At 39.9% G+C, this 27,111-nt stretch overlaps 1 protein-coding gene across 3 annotated transcripts in view; it reads right to left on the bottom strand.

Moving 5' to 3' along the window:
- atxn7l1 (ataxin 7-like 1) overlaps positions 1 to 27,111 on the bottom strand; it is a 127,550-nt gene that overhangs the window by 93,623 nt on the left and 6,816 nt on the right. The window contains exon 1 of one of the 3 annotated variants that reach the window (XM_039761181.1): positions 4,534 to 4,548. The exons of the other annotated variants lie outside the window; for them this stretch is intronic. The gene's annotated coding sequence lies outside the window, so the exon portion shown is untranslated. Of the gene's footprint in view, positions 1 to 4,533; positions 4,549 to 27,111 lie in introns of those variants that run through there. 3 annotated transcript variants of the gene reach the window in all.

Here is a 27,111-nt window from a genome sequence, read left to right on the forward strand (position 1 = left end):
AGAAGCGCAGTCAGCATCTCAAAGGCTGGCACAGCTCTGCGCGCGCACCGGCTGCTCGACTTTTGCTGGGCAGGAGACGCCACTTTTTGCAGACACGTTCACGTGATCAAAAGTCTCCGCGCTCTTTGGAGGTCATTCATATATATATATATATATATATATATATATATATATATATATATATAGCAAAATACCCGCTTAGTAGTGGAAGTAGTGTGTTAAAGAAGTAATGAAAAAGAAAAGGAAACATTTTAATAATAACGTAACATGATTGACATTGTCATGAGTGTTACTGTCATATATATATATATATATATATATACTAGCAAAATACCCGCGCTTCGCAGCGGAGAAGTAGTGTGTTAAAGAAGGAAAGAGAAAGAAAAGGAAACATTTTGAAAATAACGTAACATGATTGTCAATGTAATTGTTTTGTCACTGTTATGAGTGTTGCTGTCATATATATATATATATATATATATATATATATATATATATATATATATATACACACAGTGGGATGCAAAAGTTTGGGTAACCTTGTTAATAGTCATTATTTTCCTGTATAAATCGTTGGTTGTTACGATAAAAAATGTCAGTTAAATATATCATATAGGAGACACACACAGTGATATTTGAGAAGTGAAATGAAGTTTATTGGATTTACAGAAAGTGTGCAATAATTGTTCAAACAAAATCAGGCAGGTGCATAAATTTGGGCACCGTTGTCATTTTATTGATTCCAAAACTTTTAGAACTAATTATTGGAACTCAAATTGGCTTGGTAAGCTCAGTGACCCCTGACCTACATACACAGGTGAATCCTATAATGACAAAGAGTATTTAAGGGGGTCAATTGTAAGTTTCCCTCCTCCTTTAATTTTCTCTGAAGAGTAGCAACATGGGGGTCACAAAACAACTCTCAAATGACCTGAAGACAAAGATTGTTCACCATCATGGTTTAGGGGAAGGATACAGAAAGCTGTCCCAGAGATTTAAGCTGTCTGTTTCCACAGTTAGGAACATATTGAGGAAATGGAAGACCACAGGCTCAGTTCAAGTTAAGGCTCGAAGTGGCAGACCAAGAAAGATTTCGAATAGACAGAAGCGATGAATGGTGAGAACAGTCAGAGTCAACCCACAGACCAGCACCAAAGACCTACAACATCATCTTGCAGCAGATGGAGTCACTGTGCATCGTTCAACCATTTGGCGCACTTTACACAAGGAGATGCTGTATGCGAGAGTGATGCAGAGGAAGCCTTTTCTCTGCCCACAGCACAAACAGAGCCGCTTGAGGTATGCTCAAGCACATTTGGACAGACCAGCTTCATTTTGGAATAAGGTGCTGTGGACTGATGAAACTAAAATTGAGTTATATGGGCATAACAAGGGGCGTTATGCATGGAGGGAAAAGAACACAGCATTCCAAGAAAAACACCTGCTACCTACAGTAAAATATGGTGGTGGTTCCATCATGCTGTGGGGCTGTGTGGCCAGTGCAGGGACTGGGAATCTTGTCAAAGTTGAGGGACGCATGGATTCCACTCAGTATCAGCAGATTCTGGAGACCAATGTCCAGGAATCAGTGACAAAGCTGAAGCTGCGCGGGCTGGATCTTTCAACAAGACAACGACCCGAAACACTGCTTAAAATCCACTAAGGCATTCATGCAGAGGAACAAGTACAACGTTCTGGAATGGCCATCTCAGTCCCCAGACCTGAATATAATAAGAAAATCTGTGGTGTGAGTTAAAAAGAGCTGTCCATGCTCAGAAGCCATCAAACCTGAATGAACTAGAGATGTTTTGTAAAGAGGAATGGTCCAAAATACCTTTAACCACAATCCAGACTCTCATTGGAACCTACAGGAAGCGTTTAGAGGCTGTAATTTCTGCCAAAGGTGGATCTACTAAATATTGATTTCATTTCTTTTTTGTGGTGCCCAAATTTATGCACCTGCCTGATTTTGTTTGAACAATTATTGCACACTTTCTGTAAATCCAATAAACTTCATTTCACTTCTCAAATATCACTGTGTGTGTCTCCTATATGATATATTTAACTGACATTTTTTATCGTAACAACCAACGATTTATACAGGAAAATAATGACTATTAACAAGGTTGCCCAAACTTTTGCATCCCACTGTATTTAGATATGCTTACATATAAAATCCGCGCTAGAGTGAAGCTGCAAAAGTCGAAGCGCGATAAAGCGAGGGATTACTGTATTTCATTAAAAATGTATTTTGGACAGTTCATTTTTCCTAAAGGAATGTTGGAAACTGGTTGTTGACCAGAGGTGAATATGAATCTGTATGGATGCCATCAAGGTATTAAAAAAAAAAAGAATTCAGGGAAAAGTCCTGTCCAGTCCTGTCTTTATTGCAGGGAAGGAAGTTATCGTGGCAGCACTGACATAAAACAAAAGCCAACCCTGTAGATGGACACTATAACTGGGTTACTACAATGCAGTTTGAGGCAATAGTAACCTTGATTTTGTGCCAGCAGATCACAATAAAAAACAGAATTCCTAATGGACTCCTGCAACATTTTTTTTTCTTTTTATGATGAAGTACCAAAAAGTCTTGATCAACGGGGCTGAATCTACAGAGGAGCTATTTTTGAGGTAAAAATAAAAACATTCTACTATTCTGATATTTTCTAGCAGACGAGCAACTTTTACAGAGCACACGAATGTAATTTAAAACAAAATGACAAGTGCAGTTAGAATCACTCCTTTAGCCTGTTCAAAACATACAGTTTATGGTATTACTCACTACTTAACAAAAAGACTGAGTATTGTAAAACCTAAACTAACTCCCCGCAAATGTTGCTGCTTAGGTAAACATTTTGTCAAAATTAATTAAAATGCAGAGCTTTCTATAATCACAAACATGCATTTCTTAATTTCCTTGTATTTTCATTAGTGACCAAGTGCAGTTTTTGTAAAGTGACACAGGTTGGAAGACAAAAAATAATGCTTATGCACAAATTTCATATTGGTCTGGTAGCACCTAGGAAGGTGGCTTCTCTTACAACAGTGTTATCTTTTAATTTACAAAAAATATTTTGCTATTGATATTAAATAATGTATTATATAAATAAAATATATTCTAATATTACAGACTAAGAACATTTACTGTATTTTCTAAACATATGAAGGTATAGACTGTCATAGGTGGTCCATGCCATCTGCATAATTTTAAGTAGACAATCGCACACCAAAAAGTGCAGGCTCCAATCAGGCACAGGTGTGTGTTTCACTCCATGGTTAATTGAGGTGCTGGTTGATGGTGCCGCATACACATGCAGAACCTGGTGGATTAGTCAGGAGCCTCAGTGGTGCCACAGAGGAAAGTGGATCATTGGATAATCGAAACATGCATAGCAGAGAGGGGTCAGAGTATGAAAGAACAAAAAGACAAAGGAAGGAACGGAGATTAAAAGAGAAAGGAGAGAAAGTATCAGGACAGAGAACCCAGTTGAAGTGAATGAAAGTAGGGGATCAGAAGTGAGCATCAGGGCTCAGGGTGTCTCCTGCACATACTGAGGGACAGGCGGTGGGAGATGTGTGTGGCTCAGCATAGCTCTCCACGGTTTCCAAAGGCCCGGCAATGGGGACCCGAGCCTGGATGTGATGGTTGACTGCACCTGCATATGGGATAAGATGAGTAGAAGGCAGCATTGGGGCTCAGGGTTGTTTTAAAGGAACTATCTCTCTAATTTGTTTTAACCTCAATTTTTTATGGAATAAATGTATTCATGGCTTTTTAACTTCCACATGGACACTGACAGTTTTTGTGGATAATTTATTTATGGGAGGAGCACTGCACTATTTATTTGAACACTGTTTTTGTTGGTTTTTAATAAAAGTGCTATGTCACTTAGGCACCTACCCCTTGCTATATGTATGTACTTATCTGCCCAGCTCATCTCTGTTATAGTATCGACAATCTATGTGCAAAATGCTCCCCAAAGGCAAACAGGAGCATGGAGCCAACCTGAACCATTACATTGACTCCTAACACCATTGTCAGCCTGAATGTGATAACAATAGCAAGTAGACCTACTGCACATGCAATTTTCTGAAATCTGAGTAAAACTTTTTAAAATGCAAGAAGGTCATCTATCTATGAGTTAAGAGTCAGTCTAAATTTTAACATTAAAAAACTTGGTTATGAAACCTTTTATGGTACTTTAATGTGACACTTCAAAATTTTACTTCTGTAACAGGCCTTTACAATTCTGTGCTTACCGCTACACTGGATAACCTTTGTCAGCCAGCTAAAGAATTATTATTATTTTTAAAAATGAAAGAAAGACGGCCAACAGGTACTGTAGATAGACAGCAAGTTCAGCTTCTAAAACAATTTCTGTAGCACAGACAGAGAACTCAAAACAGAAAATTAGGATTACATCATAACATTCCACTGGCAATATCTATACATGAGCAGTGCAGTAAAATTAGTGTGTAACAATATTCTTTGATTCTTAGACAAACAGGGAGGGAGCACTGGTGCACACTTACTGGTGCATGCTTGCTGCCTCTTCACTCTGTGAAAAAAAAAACACTCTGCGTTAAACCTTAAGATTTTTTTGATTACTTTTTACTTTCTCTCACTGTATGTTTCATTCACACATGCAAATTGCTGCTTTTTATCTCAGACTTGGATTTTTTTTAGGATTATAAAACCATTATTAACCAAATTAATAACAATTGATTTGGATCTCCATGTAGTTCACTGGATTAACCTTTTTTCAATTGCACGCTACTGCTTGAAGCCTGATTTATGAACATTTTTGCTTTACAATGTGTAGATCTAAATTTTTAGGAATATTCTATTTTTCATTGATACACAGGATCACTACCAGCACAATCTGCATGTGTCTTAACTGGGGAGATAGGATAATGCCTGTGCTCCCTTATGGAATCTTTCAGGGATATCGGAGCCCTACATGATTCCTTTGATTGTCCTTTTTGTGTATTTCATGCTCTATTTCTTAACATTTGAGTGGATTGTGTCGCACACGTGCGCATGGGAACCAGCTGAAGGGCCTAAACACTAGTAATTCTACGCCACGCCAGGGGGTGGCGGAGTGTACTGACTATCTCTCTCAGTCCCTTGCAGACTTATTCCGGGAAATCCCACCTGTTGCTGGCCCCAAGGATGACGTCACTTCCGGGCACAAGGACACCACTTCCAGTTCCGGCATAGATGACATCATTTCCCTTCCAGCCCTTTAAAACTGCCATCTTGCCTTAGTGCAGGCAGTTCTGTTCTGGACCCCGAACTAAGCACATTGTGCTATTTAAAACTACTTCTGCAGCCGATTCAATTATACGGGTGGCTGCCCCAAATCTTTATGATGTCTCTGACTCATTCTTATCACAGTGGTGTAGGAGGCAGGATGAAACCTTCCCAGAAGAAACAAGGAAGGAACCATGGATTTACTCAGGTAGGAGAGTACCGGGGCCGTGTTTCCGGGTGGGGGGCGCGCTCAGCGGTCCGGAGCGACACGTTCGCTTCCAGCAAGGGAAAACGAGCCCCTAGTCCTACACAAGAAGAATGTGGAGGAGACCCACCGACGTGGACTGGTTCCTGTGGGGAAAACGAAAAGGGCTTACTATGTTCTCTCAGAGGAGAGGACTGAGCCGTCCGTTGGGACCACGGTTCCAGAGACATACGGGCTGTCCCCAGACCAGCAGTTAAAGCACCTACAAAGTTGGGAATATGATCCGGAGAGATTAACCCGGGAGCAAGCTTATGCTCTCTGGGAAACTGTAGGTTTATGGCTGAAGCCATTCGAATTAACTACCCTGCAAATTGTGCAGCAGGTGGCCTGCTTCATCTTAATTAATGGTCTTCCCGTTACTTTTACCCAGCCGGTCTGGGGAGACTTTAATTCCATAGATGAGTTAATAACTCAATTAACAGCTAAGCCAGCCTCACAATCTGTGGGAGCAGAACGGTCCTCTAGTGGACTCCGTAGGGATTACGTTCTACCGTATAAGTCCCTTCCACATAAACCGAAGCCTGCTCTGATGTCCCAGGGGCGTGGGGTGGGCCGCTCGCACGGGAGAATGCGAGTGGAAGGGGAGAGGACGGTTATGTGCACTTACGAACCCCCTGGCTACTGGTCATACGGGAGTAGTGATTCTGAATGGATTTCCAGTTACAGCCCTTCTAGACTCCAGCAGCAACATCTCCGTTGTTGACTGCCGTTACGTACTATCGCAACAGTGGACGAAGAAAAAGACCAGTATACGCTGCATACACTGGGAAACAAGGACATACAAAATCGCCCTCTGTGTTATAAGTTACGAAGGCTTAATAAAAAAGTTCCCCGTGGCGGTCCACCCACACCCACCTTCTCCTGTGATCCTAGGGCGGGACTGGTCTGATAGTAAATGCGGAGTGCGGATAACTGCTCCCCTTGTTCCTGTAGGCCTAGTCATGGAAGGGGATAACCCGACTCAAGCTGATTCCACGGCGTGTAAACAGCCGGCGGAGATGGGTATGGAAGACTGCGAGGAGGATGGGGAGGCTCCTGGGCCGTCGCACTTAGATACGTCATCAACCCGGGCCTCGACGAGTCGGGAGGACTCCCCACCCCTTGAGGTCAGACCGGACCCTCTCTCCGACATGCACTTTCAATTCAACCAAATGCCGGCATCTTTCACGAGAAAACAATGGAATGATGACTCCCTGAAGTTTGCAAAAAATGCAGTCGTGCTTGTCAATGGCCAACGCACTCATCAGCCCATGCCACGCGGGCCCCACTTTGTATTAGACAATGATCTGTTATATCGAATAGCAGAGCATGAGGGCGGGGTGCGGAAGTTGTTACTAATCCCACGAACCTACCGGCGGCAGGTTTGCGAGATGGCACACGCCCACCTCATGGGAGGTCATTTAGGCACTGAAAAGACATTAGAGCGAATTAAGCTCCGATTTTATTGGCCGGAAATTAACGATGAGGTTCGCCGTTTTTGCATATCTTGTCCAGAATGTCAATTACGGCAAATTCCTAGGAGGGACCATGCTCCTCTCGTTCCCCTCCCCCGATTGATGTTCCTTTTGAGCGTATTGGGGTCGATATAGTAGGACCTCTGGAGCCCTCAGCCCGAGGACACAAATATATATTAGTCCTCGTGGATTATGCTACCCGATATCCAGAGGCAGTTCCGTTGTGCTCTGCTACTTGTAAAGCGATCACATGGGAATTAGTGGGAGTCTTCGTGCGTCTAGGGATCCCTAAAGAAGTCCTTACGGATCAAGGGACGCCCTTTACCTCGGCAATGTTCAAGGAAACGGCCAAGTTACTTAAAATAAAGCACCTAAAAACCGCAGTATATCATCCTCAAACTGACGGTCTTGTCGAGAGGTTTAACCAAACTCTCAAGCAGATGCTACGCAAGGTGGTCAGCGGGGACGGGAGGAACTGGGATCAGCTCCTACCCATCGTGCTCTTTGCTTATCGGGAAGTTCCACAAGCCTCTACGGGGTTCTCCCCTTTTGAATTGTAATATGGCCGACAACCCCGAGGGCTATTGGATGTCTTAAAAGAGGGATGGGAAGAAGAGGCTCTCCCCACTAGCAATATATTGGAGTATATTGCGCAGTTACGCGATCGATTCAGAAAAATCCGACCTTTGTTAAAAAGTCACATGGAAGAGGCGCAAGCAGCACAGGCCCACTATTATGACCGTGGCACGACTCTCTGGGAGTTCCAACTGGGGGATCGCGTCATGGTGTTAGTTCCTACCTCGCATTCTAAGTTGCTTGCCCACTGGCAAGGCCCGTATGAAGTTAAGGAGAGGAAAGGGCTTGCCGATTATTTGGTGAAATAACCCAATCGTCGGCCGAGCAAGCGGGTGTATCATATCAACTTGCTGAAGCCGTGAAAGGAGAAGAATCCCGATCCCTCCTCTGCTCAGCCCCGCTCTTTCTTTGCTCAGACCGACCGCCTTAACTTCGTCCAGTCCAATTGTCTTGGTCAGTAAGCCCGACGGGAGTTGGAGGTTTTGCAACGACTTCCATCATTTGAATCAAGTCTCCCAGTTTGACGCCTATCCGATGCCTCGCGTGGACAACCTCCTCGAGAGGCTGGGACAGGCAGAATATTTGACCACACTTGACATGACAAAGGGGTACTGGCAGGTTCCTTTAACGGACTCCGCGAAGGAGAAGACCGCGTTTAGCACTCCCAGTGGGCACTGGCAGTACCGGGTCCTCCCATTCGGGTTACATAGGGCGCCAGCAACCTTCCAGGGTCTGGTGGATAGAGTGCTCCGGCCTCATAACACGTTCAGTGCTGCCTATTTGGATGATGTTGTCATCTATTCCAGCACATGGAAGGACCACGTGCGGCAGGTGGAAACGGTATTGCGGACGCTGGGTGAAACTGGGCTTTGAATTAATCCTAAGAAGTGTTTCTTTGGGTTAAAAGAGGCTAAGTATTTGGGCTACCTGGTGGGTCGGGGTGCCGTGAAGCCACAGTGTTCCAAAGTTAATGCCATATTAAACTGGCCCCGTCCGATTACCAAGCGGCAAGTGCAGGCTTTCCTCGGTTTGGCCGGGTACTACCGCCGGTTTGTACCCCGGTTCTCAGAGAGAGCAGCACCCTTGACGGACTTAACAAAGAAAAGGGCTCCAAACCACGTGGTATGGACTGACAAGACTGCTGCTGCATTTTGTGACCTAAAACAGGCCCTTACGTCAGCACCCGTGTTGAAAGCACCCAACTTTTCACTTCCTTTCATACTCCAGATGGACACTTCGGACACAGGCCTGGGGGCCGTGCTGAGCAAAAGCGTCGATGGTGTTGAACACCCCGTCATGTACCTGAGCCGGAAACTGCTGGATCGGTAAACCAGGTATGCGACAGTGGAACGGGAGGCTCTTGCGATAAAATGGGCGATTACACAGTTGAGGTACTACCTCTTGGGCCGTGAATTCATTCTGGTGACGGACCATGCACCTCTCCAGTGGATGGCCCTTCACAGGGAGTCTAATCCGCGGGTCACTAGGTGGTTTCTTGACCTCCAACCATACAAGTTTTTGCTCATTCATTGTAAGGGTACTCTCCATGCCAATGCTGATGCCCTCTCTCGAGTTCACGACCTCTCGGACAGGTCCGCCCGTCCTGGTGGGTCTGGGCTAAGGGGGGGGGCCTTGTCATACACGTGCGCATGGGAACCAGCTGAAGGGCCTAAACACTAGTAATTCTACGCCAGGCCAGGGGATGGCGGAGTGTACTGACTATCTCTCTCAGTCCCTTGCAGATCTTTTCCGGGAAATCCTGCCTGTTGCCGGCCCCAAGGATGACGTCACTTCCGGGCACAAGGACACCACTCCCAGTTCCGGCATAGATGACGCCATTTCCCTTCCAGCCCTTTAAAACTGCCATCTTGCCTCAGTACAGGCAGTTCTGTTTTGGACTCTGAACTAAGCACATCATGCTATTTAAAACTACTTTTTCAGCCAATTCAATTATACGGGTGGCTGCCCCAAATCTTTATGATGTCTCTGACTCATTCTTATCACAATTGTTATCCCTCTACCATCACATTTCCTTACAGGCAAATTGTACTAAGATTAGTCCATCTTCTGATTACCCATGGCTGTGTACTTGAACCTCCAAGCTCTGGTAATTACTTTCATGTGTAGTTTATTTTATTTTCCTACATTTTAGTGGATCAAACATCAAGTAACATCACTTAATGTTTCCTCTGTACTCTTGCTGCACTCCCCCTTCCCACCTTTCCCGCTGTGCTGCTCTGCTTTTTAGTCAGCTTGCTGTTTCTCAAAGCAAATGGTACACTTTGCACAGAACAAATGGTAGGACTGTAATATTTTAAAAATATATTTTAGAATGCACAGCATCCAAAGTTTTTACACTGTAGATCGTGACATCATCATTGCCAGGCTACAAATGGCAATTTCATCAGCAACATTTGTTTTGGAATACACCGTCCCACTCAGGGTTTAGGGAATAAGGGTGTCAATGTGTAAGAGTGCCAAGTCTGCGCCAAATTGAAATAACACAAGGTCTATCAATTTATTATGGACGGCAACCTTGATATATTGTGCTTAACTAAAACATGGCAAAAACCTAACGTGTTTGCATCTCTAATTGAAGCAACTCCATCAGGTTATGTTTACTTTGCAGGAGCTCAGGAGCACTGTTCAGGGCAGAGAACTTTCATAACTGAACTAAACATCAAAAGATTACCAACTGAATGTCAATTGTCCTTCAAGTGTTTGGCTGTAAAACTGACAATGAAATCTGGTACTATCCTACTTATCGTTCTCTGCCAACATCTAAAATACAATTACTGTTTTTAGCTGATCTGACTTAACTGCTAACTCAGTTAAGTTCTCTTTTCCAGGTTGTTTTTCTTGAGGTGATTTTAATATCCACACTGACATGCCTACATGCAAGGTGACAAATGAATGCCTTTCCCTACTGGACTATTTTGACTTGGTGCAACATGCTGAATTTCCTACCCATTTTGGTGGTCTGATAAGATCTGGTCTGTACATTTGGCTTATCTGTTGGCAACGCTTACAGCACTGATCTGAACCTTTCTGATCACAAAGCAGTGCTTTTCACTGTGCCAGTGCCTCTTTTGGCTCTTAACTGTATATGTCAAATTTCTTTCAGAAACATTATCACTTCCTTTTTCCTTGCTGGAACTACTTGTGACCCTTTTCTGTCTTGTGCTTTTCCATGCTCATTAGTTTGTCTTGTTGATCACTATACCTAAGCCCTCCATTTAACATTAGATAAAACTGCTCCACTGCGGTGGGTTGGCACCCTGCCCAGGATTGGTTCCTGCCTTGTGCCCTGTGTTGGCTGGGATTGGCTCCAGCAGACCCCCGTGACCCTGTCTTCGGATTAGGCGGGTTAGAAAATGGATGGATGGATGGATGGATGGATAAAACTGCTCCATTAAAACACAAGGTGGTCTCTTTTAAACATTCAGTTCCATGGTATAATTCAGGGGTGCCCACACTTTTTCAGCTTGCAAGCTACTTTTAAAATGACCAGGTCGAAATGATCTACCTACATTAAAATGCTATATATATATATATATATATATATATATATATATATATATATATATATATATATATATATATATATATACACACACACAGTGATACCTTGAGACACGAGTTTAATTCGTTCTGTGACCGAGCTCGTAAGTCAAAATGCTCTTATCTCAAATCAGTTTTCCCCATTGAATGAATCGAAATGCCATTAATCTGTTCTGGACCCCCAAAAAACACAGCAATTTTTTTGTTAAATGTTTTTAAATAAGAAAAATGTACTTATAAATAACGAATATTGTATAAAAACACAATACAATAGAATGTACTGCAATAAACAGGTTTTATTAAGTACAGTATAATGTACAGCATTTACCTTGGAGATCAGGCGAGTTGAAGATGCTGACAGAGGTAGTGGAGAAAGGCTGAACTGAATAACTGAACGTTATTCACTGATTTTTGCCCTTTTCACCGCACCTTCTTCACTTTTATGTGCAGGGGTTTTCGAAAAAAACATGTCCAATGAAGTCTGTTTCATCCCCCCTTTCAGAATGTTTCTAAAATGCGTAATGCAAGTGTCATTAAATTGCGCCATTGCATGCCCAGTTGAAACTTTTTCCTGGGTGTTTCTTTTGAATAAAGTCCGAAAGTTTCTCCCACATTCCCAACATTTCCTTTATCTCACTTGTAGAGATAACTTTCCCCACCTCCTCCGCGTCACTTATTTTCTGCAAAACCTCCATGTGCTGCTGCGTCTGTAGCTCCTTTAGCTCCTCCATTGTCAGTTCCTCAGAGTGCTCCTCGATGAGCTCATTGATGTCACCTTCATCCATGTCCAGGCCCATGGTCTTGCCAAGGGATACAATCTCCTCCACCACTGCCGCTTCAGATTCAAGTCTTTCAAATTCCGTTTCAGACACAACCGAGGTCAAGGTCCTCTTTGTAACACCCTGCCATGCCAAATCGATAATTCTGAGGCATATAACAATGTTATAGTGGTCCTTCCAGAACTCTCGAAGGGTGAGGTTTGTGCTCTCTGTCACCTCAAAGCAGCGGCGGAACAGGTGATGGGTGAAGAGCTTTTTAAAATTAGAAATCACCTGCTGGTCCATTGGCTGCAGGATAGAGGTGGTGTTGGGTGGAAGGTAGAGAACCTTCATAAACCTGAACTCTTCGAGGATGTCATCTTCAGGGTTAGGTGGGTGAGCAGCAGCATTGTCCAGGACGAGAAGGGCTTGCAGAGGTAGGTTATTTTCTTGGAGATATTTTTTAATGTCAGGACCAAAGACCAAATTCACCCACTCCACAAAGAACTGCCTGGTGACCCACGCCCTCGGGTTTGCCCTCCACATAACCTGCAGTTTTACTTTCATAATCTTTTGTGAATTAAAGGCTCTGGGGTTTTCCAAATGATAAACAAGCAGCGGCTTAATAGTAAAAGTACAGTTAAGGAGGAGGTCAAGTTCATCAGGAATAGTAAAGGGGAATTAAAAGATACAGATAATGAAATAGCAGATGCCCTAAACTTACATTTCTGAGGTGTTTACAATTGAGCAAGTGGATAACCTCCCAGAGGTAAACACGACTACTAAGGAGGTACTGAGGGATTTGGAAATTGTAGAGGGAGAAGTGCTGCTCAGATTAAATAAGATGAAATCAAACAAATCACCAGGCTTAGATAATATTTATCCTCGTGTTCTTAAGGAGGCTAGTGAGTACATATATAAACCCTTGACACATATTTTTAGGAAGTCACTGTGCACTGGAGATATTCCAAAGGACTGGAAAATGGCAAATATCATCCCATTATATAAAAAGGGTGACAGGGCAGATCCAAGCAACTATAGGCCAGTAAGTTTAACATGCATCACAGGAAAATTAATGGAAGGAATTATTAAGGATAAGATTGAGCAACACATGGCAAGGACAGGAGTTATTCTAAACAGTCAGCATGGGTTCAGAAGAGGGAGGTCATGTTTTACTAACATGTTGGAATTCTATGAGGTTGCAACAAAAGCATACGATCAAAGTGGAGCTTATGATATTATTTATCTGGACTTTCAGAAAGCATTTGATAAGGTGCCACATAAGAGGTTGGGCATCAAGTTAAAAGAAGTGGGAGTTCAGGGTGATGTTTTTAGATGGGTGCAGAATTGGCTCAGACACAGGAAGCAGAGGGTGATGGTGCGAGGAACCGCTTCAGAACTGGCCGATGTTAAGAGTGGTGTTCCACAGGGGTCAGTGCTAGGGCCATTGCTATTTTTAATATATATATAAATGATTTAGATAGGAATATAAGTAACAAGCTGGTTAAGTTTGCAGATGATACCAAGATAGGTGGATTAGCAGATAATTTGGAATCCGTTATATCATTACTGAAGGACTTGGATAGCATACAGGCTTGGGCAGATTTGTGGCAGATGAAATTTAATGTCAGTAAATGTAAAGTATTACACATAGGAAGTAAAAATATTAGGTTTGAATACACAATGGGCGGTCAGAAAATCGAGAGTACACCTTATGAGAAGGATTTAAGAGTCATAGTGGACTCAAAGCTATCAACTTCCCAACAGTGTTCAGAAGCCATTAAGAAGGCTAACAGAATGTTAGGTTATATAGCACGATCTGTGAGTACAAGTCCAAGGAGGTTATGCTCAACCTTTATAATGCACAGGTGAGGCCTCATCTTGAGTACTGTGTGCAGTTTTGGTCTCTAGGCTACAAAAGGGACATAGCAGCACTAGAAAAGGTCCAGAGAAGAGCGACTAGGCTGATTCCAGGTCTACAGGGGTTGAATTATGAGGAAAGATTAAAAGAGCTGAGCCTTTGCAGTTTAAGCAAAAGAAGATTAAGAGGTGACATGATTGAAGTGTTTAAAATTCTGAAGGGAATTAGTACAGTGGATCGAGACTTGTATTTTAAAATTAGTTCATCAAGAACACGGGGACACAGTTGGAAACTTGTTAAGGGTAAATTTCGCACAAACATTAGGAAGTTTTTCTTTACACAAAGAACGATAGACACTTGGAATAAGCTACCAAGTAGTGTGGTAGACAGTAAGATGTTAGGGACTTTCAAAACTCGACTTGATGTTTTCTTGAAGGAAACAAGTGGATAGGACTGGCGAGCTTTGTTGGGCTGAATGGCCTGTTCTCATCTAGATTGTTCTAATGTTCTTAATCTTGCAGTCGCCGCTCGCATTGGTGCACAGTGCGAGGGTTAGCCTATCCTTCATGGGTTTGTGGCCTGGCATGCTCTTCTCCACTGCTGTTATATAAGTCCTACTTGGCATCTTCTTCCAGAAAAATCCTGTCTAATCACAGTTGAAGACTTGTTGAGGGATGTATCCTTCGGCCGCTATAATTCCTGCAAAAGTTTTGAGGTAATCCTCAGCTGCCTTCACATCTGCGCTCACTGTTTAACCATGCCTGACAACGGAATGAATGCTGTTTTTTTTTTTTTTTAATTCTCGAACCAGCCCCAACTGGCTTTAAACGGCTCGCCCGATGCCTTGTCCGTCGAAGTGCCTGGGGTCTGCTGCTGCAAATCAGCATAAATCGCTCGTCCCTTCTCGCAGATTATAGCCTCTTTCACTGTATCTCCTGCAAGCTGCTTCTCCGTCAACAACACAATCAGCAGCTTCTCCATATTTTCATGGATAGATGTCCACTGTTTAGAAATGATTTTAACGCCCTTGGCTGGTGTTATAGCCTTTATCGACTCCTTCTGCTTCAGTATGGTGCAGATTGTAGAAGTGCTAAGCTCGTCCTGCTTCGCCAAATCGACTACACGCACACCTTGCTCATGTTTTTCTATAATTTCTTTCTTTAATTCAATGCACATCATCCCCTTCTTCTCTGTACTGTCCTTCACACTCACTTTCTTTGGACCGATAGTTGGAAAAAAATGTTTTGCAAAATAACTGCAAGCACAAATGCGAGCACAACACTGAAGCTTCCACTGCGAGCTAACTGCTTAAAGTGAACGAGTGAGACATGGGATGTTGCGGCGTTCACTGTGGCGAGCTAAACAAACTAGCGGTGGGATGGGGTATCTGAAGCTGGCTCGTAACCCAAATTTTAGCTCTCAACTCAAAGCAAAAAATTGGCCAAGAGACTGCTCGTATCTAAAAAACTCGATAGCTGGGACACTCGTAAGTCAAGGTATCACTATATATATACTGAGTATACTTTATACATAAAATATATGTTGTCGTACCTTGCATAACTGAATAACCTTTATGGCACAATAACAATTCAATACATTTATGGTCACTACAGTATTTGGATTTAATAATCTTCATGTGGGAAAAGGCTGACTCGCATAAATAAGTACAGCCAAATAATGCAGTCAAGGAGGTAGCTCTTGGAAGGACTACTTATGCTTAATGATTGAGTGACTCACCCGGAACGATGGTCTGCCTTTGCTTTTGAATTCAGCCCAGTGAAAAATGACAGCTGTCCGATTAACTGCGATTTTAGTTCCCTCTCCTTTCTCTTTCTCAGATCACTTTTCGGAAGGAAGTCAGTTTAGTAGTTTTTATGAACAGTTCGAAAGTGCCTTTCCACATTTTCCTTCTTTGGAATAGCAATGATAGATTGACAGATCAGACAAATGCACTTCGATTGCGACATTGTGACAAAAAAATCCTCTTCCAATTCCACATCCAGCCCATACCCTCCCCAAACAATTTTTTTTTAAATCCTTTTTTTAGTCGATATAAATTGGAAGGCTAACTAGATCACAGCCGGAGTTTTGCAGTAGCTCACGCGTTTGATCGTGTGTGTGGGATGATCAGTGTGTTAGAAGAAAAGAGATCTCAGACTGGCCACCCTGTATGTCAATCAAGTGGCAAATGCCATAGGGAGGATATATGACGGACTAACATTTAAAAAATTTGTTTTTCAATGCAACACGATCTACCTGTACTACCTTTGCGATCGGCGATTTGGGTTCCCCTGGTATAACTCATCATTATGGTCTATGAAACAAGGTTATTACTTAATGAAAACTAAAATCAAAACTGAAACTATTATTAAAAAAACATTTTCGTAAATTAAAAAAAAATAACAAAACCAAAATGAAAAGTTAAAACTAAACGAAACTATTAAAGTAGCTGGAAAGAAACTGAAATAAAATAATAAGTTATTAAAATATTTTTAGTTTTCATTTTTGAATGAATTTTCTTGATGTTAGTCTTTAAGCCTTATAACTCTAAAACAGAAAGTCATACACCACAAACCGCCTGCACATATTCATCCAGTGAACGGTGGCTGGTGAAGGAGGGCAGCTGTTCACACAGCATTTGTGATGACAGAGCAAGCTGAATTCGGGTGAGTAAAGCATGTGAAATAGAAAGCAATTTACGTGCCACCTTTCTTTGCGCTTGTTGTATATCAAGATGTAATTCAAACGACTAAAATCAGAATGTGCTGGTCAACAATGTGTTTATCATATGGACAGAAAAATCATGAGTTAGTAACGTTTCAATTTATTTCTCATGTCACTGCTTTTTGTTGACAGCACTTCACCTGCCACTTTGCACAGGAGAAATCGTTTTTACTTTCTCATATACAAAGTATAGAGAAAGTATAGTAATCATGAAAAATTTCAGCCTCGATATTTTGATGAATCTTGATGTTATAGAACCCCCAGAGTCCAAAAATACTGTTTTTGTGGAATTGTGTTTGTGTCTAAACACGATAACTCAAAAACACAACTAGATAGATGGATGAAATTCAGCATGTGGTTGTTACACCACAATTGTAGGTCTATATTAACTTTTGGGCCAAATCCATCACCCGGAAATGGTACGTTACCTGAACACATACTCGATTTTTTCTTTTTATTCATGCAGCTGTAGAGTCCAATTTATTCAACTTTATTTTTATAATAATTGTTTAATATATTATTAATTTGATTTGTTGTTGATGGATGCTTAATGTACATAATATAAAAATGTAATCATTGTCTTGCGGTGTACTCCACAAATATCCATCCCCATATCTGAGTACACAAGAAAGTCGAGGGGAGACCATTCCTAGTTTTTGAAAATTAAATGGCACTGATCGAGAGACTGACTAGGTCTTGGATCAGCATATTGTTGCTGACCAATCACTTTTGCTTTAAAAAAGCTGACCAATCACTTTTGCTTTAAAAACATTGTTTAATAATGAAGCAATACAAACAAAGGTAGGTAGGTGAAGAGAGTCTGCCAAGTGATGAAAAACTAAACATAAACACACATTTTTTTGTATTTATTCGATATTTATTAATTTCTGTTTTAGTTCATATTCACAACTCAAAATACCTGCTGTTGTGAAAGTAATACATTAGCAGGATTATATTTTTAAAATATTTGTCTCCCTTTTTTCAATATTTTTCTCTCACTCTCAAAACAGATAGTTGAAATATCATATTCTTTTTGTTCTTAACATCAGCCATATCATACCAATTGCATACCAGGGATTTTTGCTGCCTTACATCTAAACCTGCTGTGGTAGTCTCCAGGTTTCCTGCAATCCTGCTCTGGATAAACAGGTTTAGATGTATATATTGTTCTTAATCTCAGATGCTATCTCTGTCGTTTTATGCCTGTCTGTACTCCTATTACCTTTTGCCCTGCTCATTATGGGTTTACTGTCCTTTATGCTGGGCTATTCAAGTCTCATTGACCCTAACCTTGACACTACATGATGTTTTTTCTTTGTTTCCCTCAGTACAGCTAAGTGGGGTCTGCACACTGATTCAAGTCTAAGAGCCCTGTTCTTCCTAAGCTCCTGTGATTTTCATGAGAAAATATTTTAAAAATTATAAAATTGTGTAAAATTGTTCATATTCAGTTATCTAGTTTTGATTATACTTGTTTTTATCAGACAAAAATAAAACCATGTAGTGTAGTAAGCTTCCACTAACATTAAACTCATATCCAAATCTGTTAAGCGTACAGTTCTGTCTGATTGTGATACAAAACTAAACTCCACAGGAGCTCCATGCCATAATTACTAAAACTAAAACTGAAACTAATAGATATAAAAATAAAATAGAAATGCCTTTGTGAAATAAAAACTAAACTAAAACTAAAAACACATGATGAAGGAAAACTAAAACTAAACTGAATTTCCAAGTAAGGTCAGAAAAAATATAGAAATAAAAACTAATATAAAAAGGCAAAACTATAATAACCTTGCTATGAAAGCAGCTGGTCGACGCCTACAAAGAGTTTCATGTAAACTCTCATTGTGCATGACAAGACTTTTTCCAACCATCAAAAAGCTTACAGAGGTGACCTATCTATAGCCAAGAATGCATACTATGGCAAAATAATAGAAAGTGGCCATAATAACCCAAGGCTTTTGTTCTCTGTGGTTAAAAAAAACTACTTTAACCTGCATCTGGCCCTATCATTTCTTTCATGGAAAACTTTGTAAAATTTTATCATCTACTGTACATTAATTAATGACTTGGTCTGAGAGATGAGGCTTACTACCTGTGTACTCTCTGGTTCCTATCCTCAATAAATCATGTCTTCATATCGTAATCCCAACTATTAAGACAATAATAAATACATCCATTGACACCAGCTCTGTGCCAGCTGTTTTGAAATTCACTTCTGAAAACCCAATGTTAAAGTCTGGTATTGATGCTGACAATCTGAGCAACTTTCTACCAATCTCTCACTTACCTTTTCTGTCTAAAGTGCTTGAGTGTGTTGCTGTCTCCCACATTACTAGTTACATAACTTGTAATAAGCTCTCAGAACCCTTTCATTCTGGTTTAACAGCTCAGCTGTGAAACTGCTCTGCTTTGACTAATTATTAGCAGACAGTAGGCAAACCAGTACATTAATTATATGAGACCTTAATGCAGTATTTGATATTGACAAGCATCATATTCTACTGTCAATAATGGAGAAAATTCAGGGTGTTGCTGGCATTGCCCTCTAGTGGTATAAGTCCTATCTTACTGAGAGACAAGAGTTTGTTAGCCTTGGCAACAGCAGATCCAGCATCAGTCACACAAGGGGTCCCTCAAGGCTCTGTCGTCGGCCCTCTATTCTTTTGTATTGATACTACATGCTTTCCTTTGGTCATATTATTCATAGCTTTGTACTAGGTTATTTTTATGTGGATGATGCTTAGATCTGTTCCAGTGTTAAAAGTTAAAGTTCCTTAGAGATTCCTAAGCTCACAACTTGCCTCAGTGAAACCTGAAAATAACTTTTAAACTTTTTAAAAAAATAAACTGCAGCAAAACTGAACTCATGCTAATTGGCACTGAGCGATCAGCTTAAGAAAATTACATTTTCAATTAATCAGGCATTCTTGTACTGCAAGGAATCTTGGCGTCATTTTTGATTCCCCCTCATTCTGCCCAAATAAACCACATTAAGAAACTTTCTTACTTCCACCTCCATAACATATCCCATGTTCTCTCATTCCTCTCCTTTTCTGATCCTAAGAAACTTGCCCATGTTTTTATCACATCCCAAATCGACTACTGTAACTCCCTGCTGACACATGCCCCTTCTAATCTGTTGTCACAGCTCCAGTTGATTCAAAACTCTGAATTTCAGTCCTTACAAAGACCAAAAACAGCAGTCACATAGTACACTTCCTGTTTCTACCTTCACTGGCTCTCTCTGGATCAAATATAAAATTCTGTTACTAACCTATAAAGCTCTAAATGGCCTTGCACTGGACATCAGTAACCTCCTCCATCATTATGTGTCTGCCCGCCAACAAAGGTCCACTGATTCTGGCAATCTTGTTGTGCCCAAAACAAACCTGTACTCAACGGCTGACACAGCCATCACCTGTACAGCACCTAGACTTTCAGACAACCTCCCTATGTTAATGAGATCAGTGGACTCAATTCATTCTTTGAAAAAAAACAAGTAAAAACTAATTTGGTCAGGAAAGCTTTTTAACCCTGTCCAGGGGCTTCATTTATAAAACTCTGTGTGCACCATCACATCTATCAAACCTACCTTGCTTGAAAATAAATGAATCACAAGCTGACCCTGGCCATGGAGACACAATGTTTCTCAGCCACATTTTTCCATAACAGATGACTTGGGCGTTAATGAAATGCAGCTGTTCATAGTTAACAAAAAAACAGCTTCATTCTCTGCGCCCTTATTGCAATATGAGTGCAGTAAAGTGATCCAATTACATTAGGAGAGCCAGAAACTGCTGCAAATTGATGTTCTATGTTGGCAAGCTATGCTATGCTATGTTTTGTGTATATACATCCACACCATACAAAAACTGGATGTAGTGCCTTGCCAGTCAGTTAATGGCTTCCAGCATAGAAGGCACAATGGAGATGAAGCTTTGCTGAGATATTTTTGACATATCAGCTAGTTCTCTGAGTACTAACAATATGTAGCCGATATAAACTAATTAAAAGCAAAAAAAGGTTCTTCAGTGTAAATACGCAGAATCAACCATGTTTAAAATGCAACTAAAATACAATCTATACGTTATATTCAATGTTTATGAGGTGTAGTATGTTTGTGATGTCAATGCACATTATAGTAATAGCTCAGAAATATCAATCATTATGCATGTGAATTGTCATTTAGCTGGTTAGGCTGTATTTCCCTAATTAATCAAAAGTGTCGTCATTTCCCAGTTTCTCCAAAATATTGCATGTGCATGAGTCAGACTTATCCTAAATAAATGCATGTTCCCCCTCAGGTTTTCTTTTACAAATCCAACCATTTGCGTGGAAAGTGCTTTATAAATGAGACCCAAGTCCTCAGGATGATTTGCATTTGTATCACAAGTAACAGTATCTTGTTGTTTCAGGGTTTTGCTGATGTATTTAGCATCTTTTGTATTTTTGTTTTGGTTTATTATCTTATTCAAATTCAAAGTTTTATGCTTCCTGTATTTATCTTTTATTGTTTTAAGTGGGTATTATTTTTTTCCAATGTTGTATATGTCTTTTTCTCCATTTTCAATTTCTGTGAAGTGCGTCAAGCATGGGAAAGGTTCTAAATAAAATTATTATTATTCAGGTAATATTTTCAGCTGTGAAGAAACAGAATTTTTATTTTTGACTAAAACTAATATTTTTATCCATCTATTCTGAAAAAGCAGAAACTCATCTGGTTTTACTTCCAAAACACAAATGAATTTTTATCTTTATTGTTTAATTAGAATATTATATATATATATATATATATATATATATATATATATATATATATATATATAATCTGAAATCAAAATGATTTTACATTTTCAGAACATAAACACTCAACAGAAAAATTGTTACTACATATTGTTTAAATAAGTACTGTAACTGTAATTGGCAAAACACAAACACATGTATGCAAACAATTATTTAAAAATATTTTTAAAATATTTAATGTTGAGGCAGGCAAGCAGACAGACAGACATAGCCGTAGAGTGTTGTACCGTGTTAGCCATAGATTGATACAGAAGAAAGTAGGGTGAAATGACACCATTTATTGGCTAACTAAATAGATTACAAATGCAAGCTTTCGAGGCAGCTAAGGCCCCTTCATCAGGCAAGGTGTAACCTTCCATGTGAATCCGGTACATTGTGGTGTCTGGTATATCCATAGCAGTAGAGTGTTGTACCGTGTTAGCCATAGATTGATACAGGAGAAAGTAGGGCGAAATTACACCTTGCCTGATGAAGGGGCCTTAGCTGCCTCGAAAGCTTGCATTTGTAATCTATTGGATCTACACAAATTCCAGCTACAAACAATCAAACACGTAAGCAGCACCAAAAATGTCACATCAATAGATAACAAATATCATATTTAAATGTGCAGTTACTGTTATATTAGACATCATTACTGGTAATGATGTTCCACTATTATCTGTGTATAAAAATAAACTTGAATCTGAAACTTGAAACCTGAGGTATCATGTATACTGCTTAAAATGTAACTGAAATCAAGGCATACTTTCATGGAATCATCCCTTGGTAGGAGATATGCCTCACATGCAGATACAACAAAATGCTGTACCCACCAATTGTAGTATGCTGCTAGAATTAGTTTAAAGTATTGCTGGTAATATATTCACTCCTGTGTATTTAGAAAAGAGAGAGATTTCCAAATGCATCTACCACTCTTTCTGACAGAAAGTTGTATGCTGTGTACCTCTTTCTCTTCAGCTCCAGCTAGCAGTCCCTGGGGTCTGAGAGTTCATGGAAGCTGAATGTCTGATGCTATGTTATTCTTATATCAACAGATGCTATAATTGTGCTGTAGTGATGTAAAATAGATGCCAACAAAAACTGACTACCAAAATGATATGCCATATCTTGACAAAAATATTCAATTGCACCTTTTTTTTTTTTAAAAAAAAAAGACTACATGAAAACCATTATTACTGCCACTGAGACCTAATCAGCCCCTTGCATAGTGTAATATGATAAACACAACATTAAATTGCCTAAACATTTATACTGATATGCTTAAATAAATAACTCCATGACATTTACCTTAAGATCTTCTCCCTCCATTTTTTCTAAGTATTTTTTAGATTTTCTGCTAACTTTCTATTAGAAACCATGCTTCTCTTCACCTTGGTATGCTTTGCAATTCTCTGTGAATGTTTGTCAAGCATTTCAGATATGTTACCTAATACAGTCTTATGAAATATTTATGAAACCTCATTATTTTGTTTACTATAATGAGAAGAAGCTCCACATAGACAAGACTAATTTGTCCATGTCTTTTGCAGTACACAATCTGAACAGTTTAGTTATATAATTCTAGTTTACCCAAATATTGAATGTTTTTTATGTTTGTTTTCCCAATACAGAAATAAGAAACACACCAGGAGCCCTAGGTTCTATACACTGAACAGGGCACTTGTTCTATCTTAGAAACAAAGTAAATTCAGCAGCAGAAAATTTGCTGTTTACTACACATATAGAAAAGGAAGTTTTAATCTTTAGCCCCTTGTTTCCACTGAAAGGAACTCTTAATGCTTCAGCATACAAAGCCATTTTGGACAATTTCATGCTCCCAAATTTGTGGGAACAGTTTGGGGATGGCCCCTTCCTGTTCCAACATGACTGCACACCAGTGCATAAAGCAAAGTCTATAATGAAATATAGATGAGCGAGTTTGGTGTGAAGGAACTTGACTGGCCTGCACAGAGCCCTGACCTCACCCCAAAAGATGATGAATTAGAGCAGAGACTACAAGCCAGTGCCTGACCTCACAGATGCTCTCCTGGAAAAATGGTCAATAATTCCCATAAACACACTCCTAGCCCTTCCAAAAGAGCTGACACTGTTATAGCTGCAAAGGGTGAGCCAACTACATATTAAAGCCTATGTTTTAAGAATGGGATGTCATTAAAGTTCATGTGTGTGTAAAGGCAGGAGTCCCGATACTTCTGGCAATATAGTGTATCTCAAATACCAGGTCCCATAGACAACATTCTATGAGGGACAAGTATTTTCTTCCTAAAACCATGTGCTACAAAAATATGCTCAGTAGTACTAAAAGGACTGATTCTGCTAGCTCTAAATTTGTATAAAAAGCAGTGTTGTATAAACTAATCAACATCCATACTTGAGCAAAAGTAGAGACACCTTCCTTAAAAGTTACTCATGTGAAAGTAATATTTGTGTTATCTGATATTAATTATACTTACGCACAAGTAAATTTATGACCTCTCTCTCATTCATCCATCATTCTACTTTCAAAAGCCATTTATTTGGAGAAGGGCCATTGGGAAGCTGGAGCCTTTCCCAGGAAGCATCAGGTGAAAGGCAGGAACAAGTCTTGGATAGAACACCAGCTCATTGCAGGGTGAACACACACAAACCTGGGGCCAATTTAGCATCATCAATCCATCAGAACCTGCATGTCTTTCAACTGTGTAAGGAAATCAGAGTACTGGGAGGAAAAACACTCAGATATGGAGAGGATGTGCAAACTCTACACAGGGAAAACCCAGGATTAACACTGCACTACATCAATTTATAAACTGTATAGTCAAAAAAAGTTTTTGCAAACTTAAAATAATTAAGACTTACTTTTTTTTTGCACAACTTTTATTCCGATTACTAACCTAACTGCCAACTAACAGCAAGCTATGACATTCAACATGAGTGATCAGTAACTCTGAAGCTATGACAATCAGCATGAATTGACATCTTAATGTTTATACCTTAAATCATTAGGGTATAACCTAGTAGAAGAGGTGTACAGGCTTCCACTACTTTTGGAAGGAGCTAATTCATTCCTAAAAATCCCTTTGCAAAATGATTTTTTGTAATGTGAGTAATGTAATGTCCAGTTAAAATTACTGAAAAAAACTTTTAAGTGTTCCCTTACCCCAAAAATGATCCCCATTATTGGTCAAAGAACACCAAACCACAGAAAAAAATGGACAGAATTAATGTAATAACATTAGTCATCAAAACAAACCCTAATAATGTTCAATAAAGTGCTTTACCTAAACTATATCTCTTCTAATTTAACATTCAAAGGAATGGCCTTTTGTTTTTTTCCTAGGGTCTTTCCAACTGTTGGATGATCTGTTTTGGAGCCGTGATACTCATGATAATCTGAGAAGACATGTGAGTGAACCACAGCATATGAAGGTACAAGTACAATTCGCTTCAACCTGTGGATCTAGCTCTACCTCATTCAGCAGGCTCCACTAAGGCAATGTCTGAAAGCAGCAGTATCAGCTGTGGAAATAACTGAGACAAAAAGTGGATGTCACCAACATCCAGCTACGCCCTGTTCCAAAGGCTGCAGTGAAGTGTACTTCAAACAACTACATAGAAAATTGGATGTTATTCTTCCAAATTCCTTATGTTTTCCATTGAGCAAAAAGAAGCAAGCCTCAACTAGACTTTAATATTGCCAATTATTCAAAACATCTTTATGAATATGAAGAAAAATATAAAGAGAATCCAAAAAGAATCCAAGATGCAATCGTAAACAGTTTTTGGGGAGGTTGTTAACTGTGAGAATTACAGACTGTGTCAGAAGGAAACAGAATATCCACTTCCCCACCACACGCCATCTCTTTTGTGACAACAAGTAACAAAGGAGGTGTCCTGATGCACTCTATTACAGTAAAAATGATTAAAGAAAAATTTCTACCAGTATACTACATACCACTACTCAGTTACTTAATTGTAGCACTTTTGGCAGCAATTCTGGCACGGAATCTTCTTGGGTATGATGCAACCATTTTCACACACCTGGATTTGGAGCTTTTATGCCATTCTTCTCCGCATTTACTCTTGGGTTCTGGTAGACTGGATGGAGACCATCGATGCAGAGGTATTGTCAGATCTCTCGAGCAGAGTTGTCTCTAAGCCAATCCTGTGCTGTCTTTGCTTTGTGTTTTGGGTCATTGTCCTGGTGAAGGTTGTCCCTTTAGGCCCAGAGCACTCTCAAGCGGGTTTACATTAAACATATTACTGTACTTAGCTTTCCCTAATCCTTGTTTAGTCTCCCAGTCCCTGCAACTGAAAAACAACTGCCACCATCATGCTTCAGCACTGCAATGATATTGCACAGGTGATGAGTGGAGTCTGGTTAACTCCAGACATGACACCAATCTTTATTTCAGACCAAAGAATGTTGCATCTCACAGTCTGGGAAAGCTTTAGTTGACTTTTTGCAAACTACTAATGGGTGTACATGTGTCTTTTACTGAGGAGGGGCTTTTGCCAGGCCACTCAGTCATAAAGCCTAGATTGGTGGAGTGTTGCAGTGATAGTTATTCTGATGTTTTGCCCACATGTCTTCTCTGCAGCTCAGTCAGAATGACCATCGGGTTCTTGGTCACCACACTTACCATAGCCCTTCTCCCACAACTGCAAAAATTGGCTATTTGGCCAGCTCTAGGAAGAGCCATGTTTGTTTAAACATCTTCCATTTAAGAACTAGGAAGGCAGCTGTGCTTTTGGGAGCCTTCAATGTCACAGAACTTTTTGTAAGATTTGCAAATCTGTGCCTTGAAATAATCCTGCCTCTAAACTATACAGGCACTTCCTCCAACCTCATGGCTTGGTTTTTGCTCTAATACACATTGTCACCTGTGGGACCTTACATAAACAGTTGTGTGTCTTTCATAATCAAGTCCACACAATTGATCTAACTAGAGGAGGACCCCAAACAAGTTGTAGAAACATCTCGAAGATGATCAATAGAATGGGATGCACCTGAGACAGATTTCAAGAGTCATAGCAAAAGTTATGAATAACTTAGTCAAAGTGATATTTCAGTTTTTTATTTGTATTAAATTTGCAAAACTTTCTAACCTGTTTTCACGTTGTCATTCTGAGGTACTGAGTGTTGCTTGATGTGGGGAAAAATTAGTTTAAATAATTTTAGCATAAGGCTGAAACTTTGAAGGGGTCTGAACACTTTCTGAATCCACTGTATATTGGAGTAAAAGGCTCCATTTGCATTTGAAAATATACTGATAACCAAATAAAAGTAGACCAAAAATGTTATACTCAAGTAGAAACTTTCGCTAAACATACTCAATTACAGTAACTAATTATTTCTACTTCGTTACTGTATGACACATCTAGACAGTAAATGGAATTTTTGTATCTATTATTTTAAAAGAAAAGTAGGTAGCCATAATCTTTGCTTTTATATTCAGGAAAATGTAAAAGTTAATACTCAATAAAATGTTATTTTTCATTTTTTATATCAACCCACTTGATCCATCCAGGGAAATTTTTAACCAAATAAAATGACAGAATTGTGCGACACTGCAAATTATTTCCAAAACTGACAAATAATCTGCATTACTATAAAAATGAATATTAAATCACTGTAATATACAATGTACCATCTACTGTGATGGATGCATACTGTATACAATAATTGCTTTTACTGCTTTCTTATCTAAAAAGTGATCATTTGCTAATGATGCAATGCCTCAGAAGTTAGTTAATTAAGTATAGAAATCTTAAATGGGCCACTGCTGTTTAAATGTGTATGTCACTTTTTTAATTGTAATTTTTAATTGTAAGCACGGAGTGCCAGTAAAATAGAACCTGGTAGCCTA

Source organism: Polypterus senegalus, chromosome 8, assembly GCF_016835505.1.
Source record: "Polypterus senegalus isolate Bchr_013 chromosome 8, ASM1683550v1, whole genome shotgun sequence".
Taxonomy (NCBI): domain Eukaryota; kingdom Metazoa; phylum Chordata; class Cladistia; order Polypteriformes; family Polypteridae; genus Polypterus; species Polypterus senegalus.